Source organism: Diabrotica virgifera, chromosome 9 (assembly GCF_917563875.1).
Source record: "Diabrotica virgifera virgifera chromosome 9, PGI_DIABVI_V3a".
Classification (NCBI taxonomy): domain Eukaryota; kingdom Metazoa; phylum Arthropoda; class Insecta; order Coleoptera; family Chrysomelidae; genus Diabrotica; species Diabrotica virgifera.
This window is the reverse complement of record NC_065451.1, coordinates 139,103,600-139,117,824: the sequence shown is the minus strand read 5'-3', so window position 1 is coordinate 139,117,824 and position 14,225 is coordinate 139,103,600.

The following is a 14,225-nucleotide window of genomic DNA, read 5'->3' as shown; positions in this document are numbered from 1 at the left end:
AACAGTTATATTAAGTTTAGCGAGATGATTGTAGTACACTTTTTTTAAGTAAAAATATTAAGAGAATAAAAGTAGACTGGTACGCAGCCTGATTTTTGCATAAGAGTTTAATGAAATGGTAACAAATCAATTGGAAGTTCTGTCCGACAAAATACATGGAACGTTTTCGGTAGTCTGATGTTCCAAGTTTTTAACCTGTTCCACAATTAAAACTTCCCCGGTTCCAGTATTCCCGTACATCAAAGTTTGTCCGACTAGACACCGTGAAGCTATTAACAAATTTTCAGCTTGCTGTTAATCAACTTTTTTTATTACGCGGGATCCAGGTCTATAAATGAATACAATAAATAAGTAGGTAGGTACATATTATACACTTATTTATACGAGTACAATTAATAGTAGAGCTGGTTTTTGGGATGTTACAAGCAGCATTTGCATTTCCACAGAGATACTTATGACAGAAATAATAAAATACCGAGACGGACTATTATTATAATAATTTACAATAGGACCCGACGGCCGACGCTATAGGGACAGGTAAAATTTATGACTGAACAATGCACCGAGCATCGATACAAGCAATATGTACCGGTCGAAGGTTATTTTTTATTGTGCCAAATGGACGTATATAGTACCTACCTTTAAAAATCGAATACACAAATTAAAAGATATTTAACAACCATAAAGATTTGTCAAACTCTATCACCGACTTCATGAAAACAAGTATTACTACATTCTTTGATGGTTTTTGCTGTAAATTTTAAAGGATTGACATGAAATTTGGCATACGCATAGCTAACATGCCAAAGAAAAAAAGTGATATTGTGCCAATGTGTGCTATTGCCCTGGGGTGAGTTTCACTCTTTCTCTGGGGTGAAAAACGTTCAAAATAAGTCCGGACTTCGATAAACTGATTAATATTAAGCAACCTTTATTCCATACTTACAAAGTATGTGTACTTACAAATTAGTATGTGAATTTGGGGGGTGAGTTTCACCCCGAGGAGGGGTGATATACAAAATATAGATAGATACACAAAAGATATACAAAAATGTTTCAAAACATCGAAAAAATGTGGTAAAATGCAAATATACATATCATATTATGATAAAATTGCGATTTTGGCGATTTGCCTTTTTGGATAGAATGATGATGATGTTGATTAGGATAAAACTGCGAAGAATTTTTTTATCGAAATATAGTAAAAAATATGAAAAATATACCAAAATGCTTGAAAAAATATGTAAGTATGTAAGGAAAAACATAAATAATTAAATAAACTTTTGACAACACAACACAAAAGTTTGAAACACTCACTATTTGGATTGGTTGTCCTGGCTTGTGATTTTCTTCTTTGCAGATGACGCTCACGGATCGATGTCAATGTCCAACGGACGTCCGAGCACGGACGTCCAATGGACGTCCAAAGGACGTTCATATTTATTCAACACGTAAGTACGCCCAACGTCGGACGTCCGAAGGACGTTCATTTATAGTCCATCCGCATTAGGACTAAAACTGGACCTATTTTGGGCACACGTACGCTCAACTTCAAAAAGATGCTCTCAATATTCATCTGTAGTAAGGATACATTGATAAAAATTATATTTTTGCTTATTAGAATTAACCACCAAACTTCTATCATCTTGGTAACGGGAATAATAAAACATTATAAAGTCCACTTTACATCAACAATAATTGAACAAGAAATTGACGACAAGTTATTCAAGGTCAAATTTGGCTTATACAAAACACAATTCTACTTCCAATTTTGCCGTGAATAAACAGAAAATAAAGAAATTTGACAAAATAAAACATATCCAATTGTTCTATTTCATCAAATTCCTTCATTTTCTTTTACAAATCATACATTTTGTACTCGTCAAATTTGGCCTTGAATAACTTAGTCAATTTCTTGTTCAATTTATTGTTGATGTAGAGTGGACATAACGAATAATTTACCGATCAGATTTTCACACTTTACATAAAAACAAAAACATGTATTAGATATTAAACTACATATACAGTTTTGAATTAAATATGATTTATAATCTTTTCCATTTAAACTATTTTATTAACATAATTAAGTTAATATTTTATTAAATAATTTTGCTGTTTAATCCCCTTATTGGTAGAATATGTCCAATATGGACGATTGGAAAAGGTCCGTATTTCGTCCGAGTACGGACGTCCAAAGGACGTTCATATTTATTCCACCCGAAGGACGTCCAACACCGGACGTCCGAAGGACGTACATATTTAGTCCACCCGAAGGACGTCCAACGCCGGACGTCCAAAGGACGTACATATTTAGTCCACCTGAAGGACGTCCAACGCCGGACGTCCAACGCCGGACGTCCAAAGGACGTACATATTTAGTACACCCGAAGTACGTCCAGCGTCGGACGTCCAAAGGACGTCCGTTTATGGTCCATGGACGTTAGGACCAAAAATTGACCTATTTTGGACGTCCAAAGGACGTCGTGTGCTATTAGGGTATTAAATATAACAAAAGTATATAAAATTCGGATTTCCGGGTAAAACATCCTTCGTCATTTTAACATCCTACAATCATTTCATAACGGCGGCGTATTATCCTATAAGTACTTTGTGTAGAGATCGTTTATTTTCTAAGAAAAAATGAAAGGCGGTTAATGAGCTGTCTCTCTTGGTTCTCGAATTAATACAGACCATAGCCTGTGCGTGGAAATATTTTGTCGAATTAAAAAATTTAAATTTTGTTTTGGACTAATGAAATAAAACATTTTAGTAGTTCCAAAATGACACAAAATCTAGGCATCGGATAAAAAAGTTTATTTGAAGAAAGTGTATTTTTTTGTTCTTCTTAATGGCGGTACAGGCTCGTTTTTTTAATATTGTATTTAATTACAGAATAATTTTCAAATATTACCTAATATATTTTTCAAATTGGGCTCTGTACCGCCATTCTTTATTATATTACGGATACGTGTGCCAAATATCTTGAAAAAATATTCAAAATTACAGCCGCAATCTTGGAACGCGTTTTGGCTACCTGTTGATCGCTACTGTATCACCTTAAACAATTTTTTAAACAAATTCACAAAAATAATTTTTTCATTACGAACGATTTTTTAGATAAGTTGGGTTATTCTGAGCAAAAAAGGTATCTTGAGATTTTTCTCTAAAATTGATTTTTGTCGAGTTATATGGCCATTTTCGCATTTTTCAGGTTTTAAATCGCGTATAACTCGACAACAATCAATTTTAGAGAAAATTGACAGGAGACCTTTTTTGTTCAGAATGTCCAAAATTATCTAAAAAAAATTGTTCAAAGTGAAAAAATTATTTTTGTGGATTTGTTTAAAAAATTGTTTAAACAATTTTTCGACCACGGCACCTTGTGAATATGTTATAAGGACCTCTTTTTGAGTAAGTTTGTGCAAAAAAATCGAATCGGAATAATTTCACTAACAGGGGCGACGATAAATCCGGGACTATAGCGCTAATTATTAATAATTAAAAATAACAGCTTTGTAATAAAATAATGACAAAAATCTCTTAAGGACCTTGAAGCAAGGGTTTGAAACTTGATCTGCTCACTTTTTAATTTCATAATAATAACTTTTAATCGAGTTATTAAGACTTAAAAATGGCCATTTTCGCATTTTTCAAATTTTTAATCGCATATAACTCGACAACAATCAATTTTAAACAAAAATGGCCAAGACACCTTTTTTGCCCAGAATGACACAAGTTATCTAAAAAAAATTGTTCGAAATGAAAAAATTGTTTTTGTGAATTTGTTTCAAAAAAATTTTTTAAACAATTTTTCGACCAATGCACCGCCCGGCACCCTTTGGATATGTTATAAGGACCTCTTTTTGAGTAAGTTTGTGCAAAAAAATCGAATCGGAATAATTTCGCTAGCGGGGGCGACGATACTGCCCGGTCTACTTTTGATGCTGATGGTGATAGAATAGATACTTTTTATATAACAAAAATAAAACTTTTTTTAAACTCTTTAAAAAATTTGTGGCGGGTTTTCCCCGAAAAGTGCGTTATTTTTTGGACATTTTACGTTGAACTAGTCGATTTGGAATTTGACGAATAAGAACCAACTTTTGATTAGCTCCAACTCTGTTTTTATTGTGTGTCCAGACTTCATACATACATCATTTTTTTTACTGTTTTATAAGCTTTATATTTGCTAGGAATAGTTTTTCGATCAAATACTTACTTTTTGATTTATTTGCGAAAAACCATCTAAAAACAAAAGTTACAAGGAATTTAATTAGTTTATCCACTTAGGGACTTATTTGGACCTATATTTTTTCACACTCGAGAAGGGGGTGGTACTCATCCCCAGAAAAAAAGCACACACTGGCACTCTGATGTTCATTTCGCGAAATATCGCAGGGTTCGTATTTAAAATTTTTAATTTACTCCTCACCCCTTTCCGTGGGGGTTCGTTTTTGGTATCATTCGATAGACTTTTGAAAAATATTGAACACGCATTTTTTAGTTTTTCGATCTGACGTTCATTTCGCGAAATATTCGCTTTTTTGTGAAACTTTGTGACTCACCCATCATTTCTTCAGATTTGGGAACACTTAATAATCGGAGGGGGCCAAGTCAGGAGAGTAAGCCGCATGAGAAAGTAATTAGAACCCCAACTCGAATTTTTGCTACTGTCACAACGCTCTTGTGAGTCGATGTATTGTCTTAGGTCTTGAGAACACTTTTTTCTTCTGCTTATGGAGTCGTTTTTCATTCATCACATACCGGAACTCACCACATAAATTTTGAAGACCCTGACATCAAAACTGTATTAAATTATATGTGATCTAAGTAAGTTAATGAAAAGTCAGAATAGATAGAGTAGAACACTTATAAAAAAAATTGTAACAAGCAATTGGACATCGTAAGTTCTAATTTTTCACAAAAAGTGACCGGAAGTTGAACCGGCAGTCGATATTTGAACCCTTCGTGTAACTTTTTGTCAGCTGATATGACGGATGAATTTTGTTCACCTACAGATATGGACGAACAGACAGGCATGAAACCGGAAGTATGTATTTGTTCTGGTCTTTCTTAGTCGTGTTGACCAATAGTTTGTATTATTTCGACGAATTTAAAACAGTACTTTCGGTTGCAACTCTGGAACAGGCAGTCCGAGGTCAAACTTCTCACATGTAATATCATATTTTGGTTATAGGCTTTCATTTGACACCTTATTTGTCATTCTTTCTGTCCTACTAATAGACGAGTTGTGTTTATTGACGGACAGACATGGATAATTCTAGGTTTTCACATTTAATGATAAAAACAATAATTATACAATTCAGTTAACCTGACTATATCATTGTGATGTGATAATGACTTCTTATCTAAAAGTGACAACGGCAATAATTGCCGTTGTAATAATTATTATTCCATTCACTCACGATAAAATATCGCAAAACCTCCAGATTTTAAAGAACCGCTTGGATTGACATAAAATTTGGCACACACGTAGCTAAAATGCCAAAGAAAAAAGTGAGATTATGCCGATATGTTCTCTTGTCCTGGATGTGACTTTCACCCCTTCTTGGAGGTGAAAAAACATACGTGCAAAATAAGTCCGGAAGTGGATAAACTGACTAATTCTAATTCTAAGCAAATTTTGTTCTATAAAAGTTTTAGGTCAATACTTTTCGAGGTATGTGCGAGTGAATATGTTTATTTTTCATAGAAAAACACGTTTTGGACGGATTTTCGCAAATAACTCAAAAAGTAAGTATGTACATATTTTATCGAAGAAAATATTCCTAGCAATAATATAGCTTATGAAAAAGAGGTGTCAGTATAAGGTCTGTAGACCCAGTAGAAGCAGGGTTGCAGCTAATGAAAAATAGGTTCTTATTCGTCAAATACCAAATCGAATATTTCAACGTAAAATAACCAAAAAAATAAAGCACTTTTCGGGAAACACTCATCATAACTCTTTTAAAGTGTTTAAAAAAAATTTTTTTTGGTGTTTTTAAAACAGTTTCTAGCGTGAAAAGTAAGCAAGTTACGCTGAAAATAAAATCGTTCCCTTTTTTTTGGTAAAAGAAAGTCATGAAAATTAATTGTTACCGCTTCACACGTTACTTTAGATAAATGTATTGTTTATACAGGGTGTCTCCGAAAATAGTGCGTTCCTTTAAGGTGTGGATATAATACACAATTTAGAACAAAAAGGTGTTGTAACATTTTTTCCTAAAGTTAACCGTTTCAACAAAAATTACGTTGTTCTCCATAAGAGTAAATTTTTATTTTCATAAATTTATATGACCTGGCAACATGGCGTAGAAGAACCTGTGACTGTGAAATTTAATCTAATGGGACCCCTTGTTTATTTACTAATTGAGTATCAATTTGCATATCAAAATGTATTTTCGTTTTTTGGTCAAACGGCTGAATTTAGAATAAAATGTTATAAGACTTTTTTGCTCTACATTGTGCTTTCTATCTATACCTTTAAGGAACGCACTATTTTCGGGGAAACCCTGTATATGATCTGTAAGTTGCATTGGTTCAAAATGCTTATTTTTGAAAGGGGTTTTGTTGAAAGGCCTCGAACGAATCACTAGTCACGAGTATGTATATGCAAATTTTGAACAGCCATATCTTAACCAATTTTTGTCTTCCAGAAAATCAAAAAATTCCAAATATTTAAAAAAGCAACACCTACATTTTTTACTCTTTAAGATATTTGGTATCACTAATAATTTTTAAGTTATTTTGACAAAAGTCTTTTTTTCAAAATTAAAGATTTAAAAAAATTTACTTTAAAACCAAATTTTTCCACAAATAAGCACTTTGAACTGATGAAACTTACAAACACAAACAATACATAAAGTTACTTGTGAAGTGGTAACGATTAATTCCATTTGGGCTGTTAATTAGAGGGAGTTTTTAGAATATTTTTAACCAAAAAAAAAAAGGAACAACTGTATTTTGAGCGTAACCTGCTTACTCTTGCTGCTGGAAACTTAAAAAAAAAAAAATAAAAATAAACGTTTTCTTAAACACTTTAAGAAAGTTGTAATAAGTTTTCCCAGAAAAGTGTTTCATTTTTTTTATTTCACGTTAAAATATTCGATTTGGAATTTGAGATATAAGAGCTTATTTTTCACTATAGTCTGTTTTTAAACAAGAGGAGTCATTCAAATTTCCCGCGCCGTACACCTTGTTTGTAATTGGTACAACCTCAGGCAATTTTACTCATATCAAATTTTGACACTATTGGCATTTCATAGGTTAGTTTATTTATTTTATCAGCAATTTTTGTATTTTCTGCGTTCTTCCTTTTATTTTTAGATTTTTAGTCAAGATTACCGTCAAAGGCCGATATGATCAACCAAAAAAGAAGATTTATCTGATGATATTTCTAGTGATTTTCTTGGGTGTGAATCTGCCATTTAGTTTACCTACTCCTCTTGGTTTTAAAACAAAGCTTAGCAATAACTCTGCTTCTACTGGGTCTACAGACCTGACACATATACCATTTTTTCACTTTTTTATAAGCTATATTTACTATTTGCTAATTTTTTTTCAATAAAGTACCTACTTTTTGAGTTATTTGCAAAAAACCGTATAAAAACGTTTTTTTTTTTGTTGAAAAATGAACATATTCACTCGCAAATATCTCTAAAAGTATTGACTTAGTGAAAAACGCTATAAAATAGAAGTTGCTTAGAATTAGTCAGTTTATCCAATTCCGGACTTATTTGAACGTATTTGTTTTCATACCCTATAACCGACGAAACTCACCTCCAGATCAAAAGCACATATCGGCACAATATCACTTTTTTTCTTTAACATATTAGCTATAGGTACGTGTCCCAAATTTTATGTCAAACCAAGCGTTTCTTCAAAATTCTGACCAAAAACCCTAAGTAAATTAAACGAAAATATAAAATGAATTTTTCAAACAAATATTTTAAGTCGGTATGAGAAATTTTAATTTAACAGATGAAATCAAATAAACACAATTCAACTCGTAAAATATTTAGACCCTTGCTTGGTAATCCAGCTGAACAGGTAAAGAACCTACCTTTTATGTAGTTTATAATCTGAGAGGATGGAATATTTTACCAAAATATTCCATCCTCTAAGTTTACAATAGACCTTTTCTACCTGTCTTCAAAAGATCGGTATTTTTAACTCGTGGCAACGTCGAAAAGCGGCAAAATGATGGGAAATACACATTTTTATGTGGTGGAAGTCAAAATGGTTATGAAGTGTAAAAATTTTTGTATATAATTTAAATTTTTAAAATTAAAATTTTAGAAAACTGAGAACGATACAGGGCGTTAAAAAATGCGCTCAACAAACATACACGAATTAAAATTCGAAAATGATAGTATTTCTTGGTGATGCCAAATGACTGCAACATGAAAAGATGACATAATGATAGCGGGATGTATATATATATATATATATATATATATATATATATATATATATATATATATATATATATATATATTTTAATTTGGGTTTCTTGGGCTTAGGTTCACAAAGAAAAAGAGATGGCTATGATGTTATGTCATATCATTTAATCGACGTTTCGACAGGAATATCCTTGCCTTTTTCAAGATCATTACGTGACTAAAAAACATTTCGTCAAAGATACAATACCAAAATTTAAGAAAACATTTTGACTTACCCTGCATGTAAAGTTGGCAGTGAACAATAACAATAATAGACGTCACAAAATAAAACAATGTTAAAAACATAGGGACAGACCCACTAGTAGATACGTTTAAAATTTAAGTACTGTGTCGAATTATTGTGATGTTATATCGATGTTTCAAAAATCAATCAATTAAATACCTAGTTGCTTCCGCATCATAGGCGTGCTGAAATTTCTTTTGTATTATATTTTAAATTAGATTATAATATAATTTGTTCAGATGTTTGATGTCCCTTTTGTCATTAATAGCATGGTTGTTCTTTTTTATTTCTATAGACTCTAGGAGCTCCCTCTTTTTCTTGTTGTGTTCAGTTTTTAAGATTTTGGTGTTGTCAAAATCGAATTTATGTTTTTTCTCGTTTTCATGTTTTGTGAGGGCCGTTGAGTTTTTTTTATCATATTTATGAGAACGTATTCTTGAGTTGAGTAGCTGGCTGGTTTGTCCAATGTATACCCCATCGCAATCTGAGCAAGGGATTTCATATACTACATGCGATTTTTTTGATTGAGGAGTTTTTGTTTTTAGTTGTGTGAAATTCCTTTTCAATAGATTGTACCCTTTATGAGCAACTGTGATGTTGTGTTTAGATAGGAGATTTGCAAGCTGTTCTGATAACCCTTTTATATACGGAAGAGACATATAATTCTTCTTTACCTTGTTAGTTTTATTGTTATTCTGGTTGTTGTAGAAAGTATGTAGTCGCGACTTAAAAGTGTTTTCAATGAGATGATGGGGGTAAGAATTAAGCGTCAATGCTGTTTTTGCCTTTTTTATGGCCTGAGGTCTATTTGTGGGGTCGGACAATCTGATGGCTCTATCAGCTAGGCCAATAACTACTGATTTCTTTTGGGACAGAGGATGATGTGAGTTGAAATTCAAATATCTCGATGACCAGGTTTTTTTAGTGTACCATGAAGTGGTTATGATACTATTTTCTCTATGTAAAGTCAGGTCCAGAAAGTTGATTTGACAATTTTTTTCTATTTCTAATGTAAATTTGAGTTTTGGGTGGAAGTTATTAAATTCGTTTAACAAAATATCCAGTTTATCCTCTGGTGCTGCAGTCAAACAGTCATCTATATAACGATAGAAAAAAGGAATATCGAAATCTATTTTATTTAGGACAATTTCTTCTAGGTGCTCTAAAACTAGTTGAGCGATAGCACTAGATATGCTAGCACCCATAGCACATCCATCTGTTTGTTGGAAGAACTTGTTTTTATATATAAAGTATGTTGAGTTTAATGTTGTTTCAACTGCTAAAAGAAATTCTTCTAGTGGAATGTCCGTAAATATTTTGATTTCATTCCATTTTTGCCTAATAATATCTTTCGCCAAAGCTATTGGAATATTGGTGTATAAAGATACGACATCGAGCGAAACTAATTTGTACTCTTTAGGTAAATGTGTATTTTTGAGTTTTGATTTCAGGTGATCAGCATCTTTTAAATAGTGTGGATTTTTATTAATTACATTAGAAATGATGTTCTTGAAATATTTTGAGAGGTTTTCAAAAGGGGACTGATGTTTTTAATAAAAATCCACACTATTTAAAAGATGCTGATCAACTGAAATCAAAACTCAAAAATACACATTTACCTAAAGAGTACAAATTAGTTTCGCTCGATGTCGTATCTTTATACACCAATATTCCAATAGCTTTGGCGAAAGATATTATTAAGCAAAAATGGAATGAAATCAAAATATTTACGGACATTCCACTAGAAGAATTTCTTTTAGCAGTTGAAACAACATTAAACTCAACATACTTTATATATAAAAACAAGTTCTTCCAACAAACAGATGGATGTGCTATGTGTGCTAGCATATCTAGTGCTATCGCTCAACTAGTTTTAGAGCACCTAGAAGAAATTGTCCTAAATAAAATAGATTTCGATATTCCTTTTTTCTATCGTTATATAGATGACTGTTTGACTGCAGCACCAGAGGATAAACTGGATATTTTGTTAAACGAATTTAATAACTTCCACCCAAAACTCAAATTTACATTAGAAATAGAAAAAAATTGTCAAATCAACTTTCTGGACCTGACTTTACATAGAGAAAATAGTATCATAACCACTTCATGGTACACTAAAAAAACCTGGTCATCGAGATATCTGAATTTCAACTCACATCATCCTCTGTCCCAAAAGAAATCAGTAGTTATTGGCCTAGCTGATAGAGCCATCAGATTGTCCGACCCCACAAATAGACCTCAGGCCATAAAAAAGGCAAAAACAGCATTGACGCTTAATTCTTACCCCCATCATCTCATTGAAAACACTTTTAAGTCGCGACTACATACTTTCTACAACAACCAGAATAACAATAAAACTAACAAGGTAAAGAAGAATTATATGTCTCTTCCGTATATAAAAGGGTTATCAGAACAGCTTGCAAATCTCCTATCTAAACACAACATCACAGTTGCTCATAAAGGGTACAATCTATTGAAAAGGAATTTCACACAACTAAAAACAAAAACTCCTCAATCAAAAAAATCGCATGTAGTATATGAAATCCCTTGCTCAGATTGCGATGGGGTATACATTGGACAAACCAGCCAGCTACTCAACTCAAGAATACGTTCTCATAAATATGATAAAAAAAACTCAACGGCCCTCACAAAACATGAAAACGAGAAAAAACATAAATTCGATTTTGACAACACCAAAATCTTAAAAACTGAACACAACAAGAAAAAGAGGGAGCTCCTAGAGTCTATAGAAATAAAAAAGAACAACCATGCTATTAATGACAAAAGGGACATCAAACATCTGAACAAATTATATTATAATCTAATTTAAAATATAATACAAAAGAAATTTCAGCACGCCTATGGTGGAAGCAACTAGGTATTTAATTGATTGATATTTGAAACATCGATATAACATCACAATAATTCGACACAGTACTTAAATTTTAAACGTATCTACTAGTGGGTCTGTCCCTATGTTTTTAACATTGTTTTATTTTGTGACGTCTATTATTGTTATTGTTCACTGCCAACTTTACATGCAGGGTAAGTCAAAATGTTTTCTTAAATTTTGGTATTGTATCTTTGACGAAATGTTTTTTAGTCACGTAATGATCTTGAAAAAGGCAAGGATATTCCTGTCGAAACGTCGATTAAATGATATGACATAACATCATAGCCATCTCTTTTTCTTTGTGAACCTAAGCCCAAGAAACCCAAATTAAAAAATATATTAAGGTTCAAGAATCATATTCAAACAATATATACAGGCATGGGTGAAAATATGCCTTTCTATCGTAATATTGAAACCAATTTTGGAAGAACATCCGTCCAACAGATGAAATTGTATCAAAAATTTTTGGCTAAAAAGGCAAATCTAAGAAATCGCAGAATTTTTCTTCTTAGATGTAAAACAGAGAGTTTAATACCTAATTTTTTAAATTTAAATGTAAAACATATTAATCTAAACTCTGTAAACCTTGCTCGTAAATTTGGTAACGTTTTTAATCTATTCGCGAAACAAACATTGAATCTACTTATAGCAGATACCACTATTTCATTAAAAACTGTAGACTCGGAACTAAAAAAACTAGAAGCAAAATTAATCGTTTTATTACCAGTTGATATTTTAAATACATTTAAAGAAACATCGATACAATATAATGAGCGTATTTTTTGTCAAATTCGAGATAAAAATATCAATAAACTTAATAGGCTATTGTTAAAATCAAATAAAAACCACAACGATGCATTGAAAGATACCTGGTTAGAAAATTTAACAAATGTAGAAATTCCCAGTGACGTACAAGACATTTTAAGTTTAGGAGATAATTTTGCAGTTCCCATCCGCAATAAAAATGATATTCCAACATCCGAAATTATCTGTTCAATTGAGAGTTCCATCTCTAACTTAAGTACAAATGTACAGAATGACATTAGAACCAAATGTTGCAATATTTTAACAAATTTTAAAAACAAAAACAAATATCAGTTTGAAGATAAAACACTGCATAAAAAAATAAAAAGAACAAAAGCTTTTTTAAACGAAAACCCAAATTTAATTGTCCTGAAACCTGACAAAACAAACAAGACTGTTATTATGGAGTCCAACGACTATGACAGCAAAATGGATTCTCTTTTAAATGACAAAACAACATATCGTGAAATGAAAAATGACCCCACAAACATATTTCAAAAAAGAAATAACGAATTAGTCGACAGATGGGAAAAAAAGTGCTACATCTCACCAAATACCGCTAACTTCCTCAAAATACATAATGCTGTTGCTCCAAAAATATACGGTCTGCCCAAAACACACAAAGAAGATATGCCTCTACGTCCTATTGTCTCATGTATTCAGTCCCCTTTTGAAAACCTCTCAAAATATTTGAAGAACATCATTTCTAATGTAATTAATAAAAATCCACACTATTTAAAAGATGCTGATCACCTGAAATCAAAACTCAAAAATACACATTTACCTAAAGAGTACAAATTAGTTTCGCTCGATGTCGTATCTTTATACACCAATATTCCAATAGCTTTGGCGAAAGATATTATTAAGCAAAAATGGAATGAAATCAAAATATTTACGGACATTCCACTAGAAGAATTTCTTTTAGCAGTTGAAACAACATTAAACTCAACATACTTTATATATAAAAACAAGTTCTTCCAACAAACAGATGGATGTGCTATGGGTGCTAGCATATCTAGTGCTATCGCTCAACTAGTTTTAGAGCACCTAGAAGAAATTGTCCTAAATAAAATAGATTTCGATATTCCTTTTTTCTATCGTTATATAGATGACTGTTTGACTGCAGCACCAGAGGATAAACTGGATATTTTGTTAAACGAATTTAATAACTTCCACCCAAAACTCAAATTTACATTAGAAATAGAAAAAAATTGTCAAATCAACTTTCTGGACCTGACTTTACATAGAGAAAATAGTATCATAACCACTTCATGGTACACTAAAAAAACCTGGTCATCTAGATATCTGAATTTCAACTCACATCATCCTCTGTCCCAAAAGAAATCAGTAGTTATTGGCCTAGCTGATAGAGCCATCAGATTGTCCGACCCCACAAATAGACCTCAGGCCATAAAAAAGGCAAAAACAGCATTGACGCTTAATTCTTACCCCCATCATCTCATTGAAAACACTTTTAAGTCGCGACTACATACTTTCTACAACAACCAGAATAACAATAAAACTAACAAGGTAAAGAAGAATTATATGTCTCTTCCGTATATAAAAGGGTTATCAGAACAGCTTGCAAATCTCCTATCTAAACACAACATCACAGTTGCTCATAAAGGGTACAATCTATTGAAAAGGAATTTCACACAACTAAAAACAAAAACTCCTCAATCAAAAAAATCGCATGTAGTATATGAAATCCCTTGCTCAGATTGCGATGGGGTATACATTGGACAAACCAGCCAGCTACTCAACTCAAGAATACGTTCTCATAAATATGATAAAAAAAACTCAACGGCCCTCACAAAACATGAAAACGAGAAAAAACATAAAT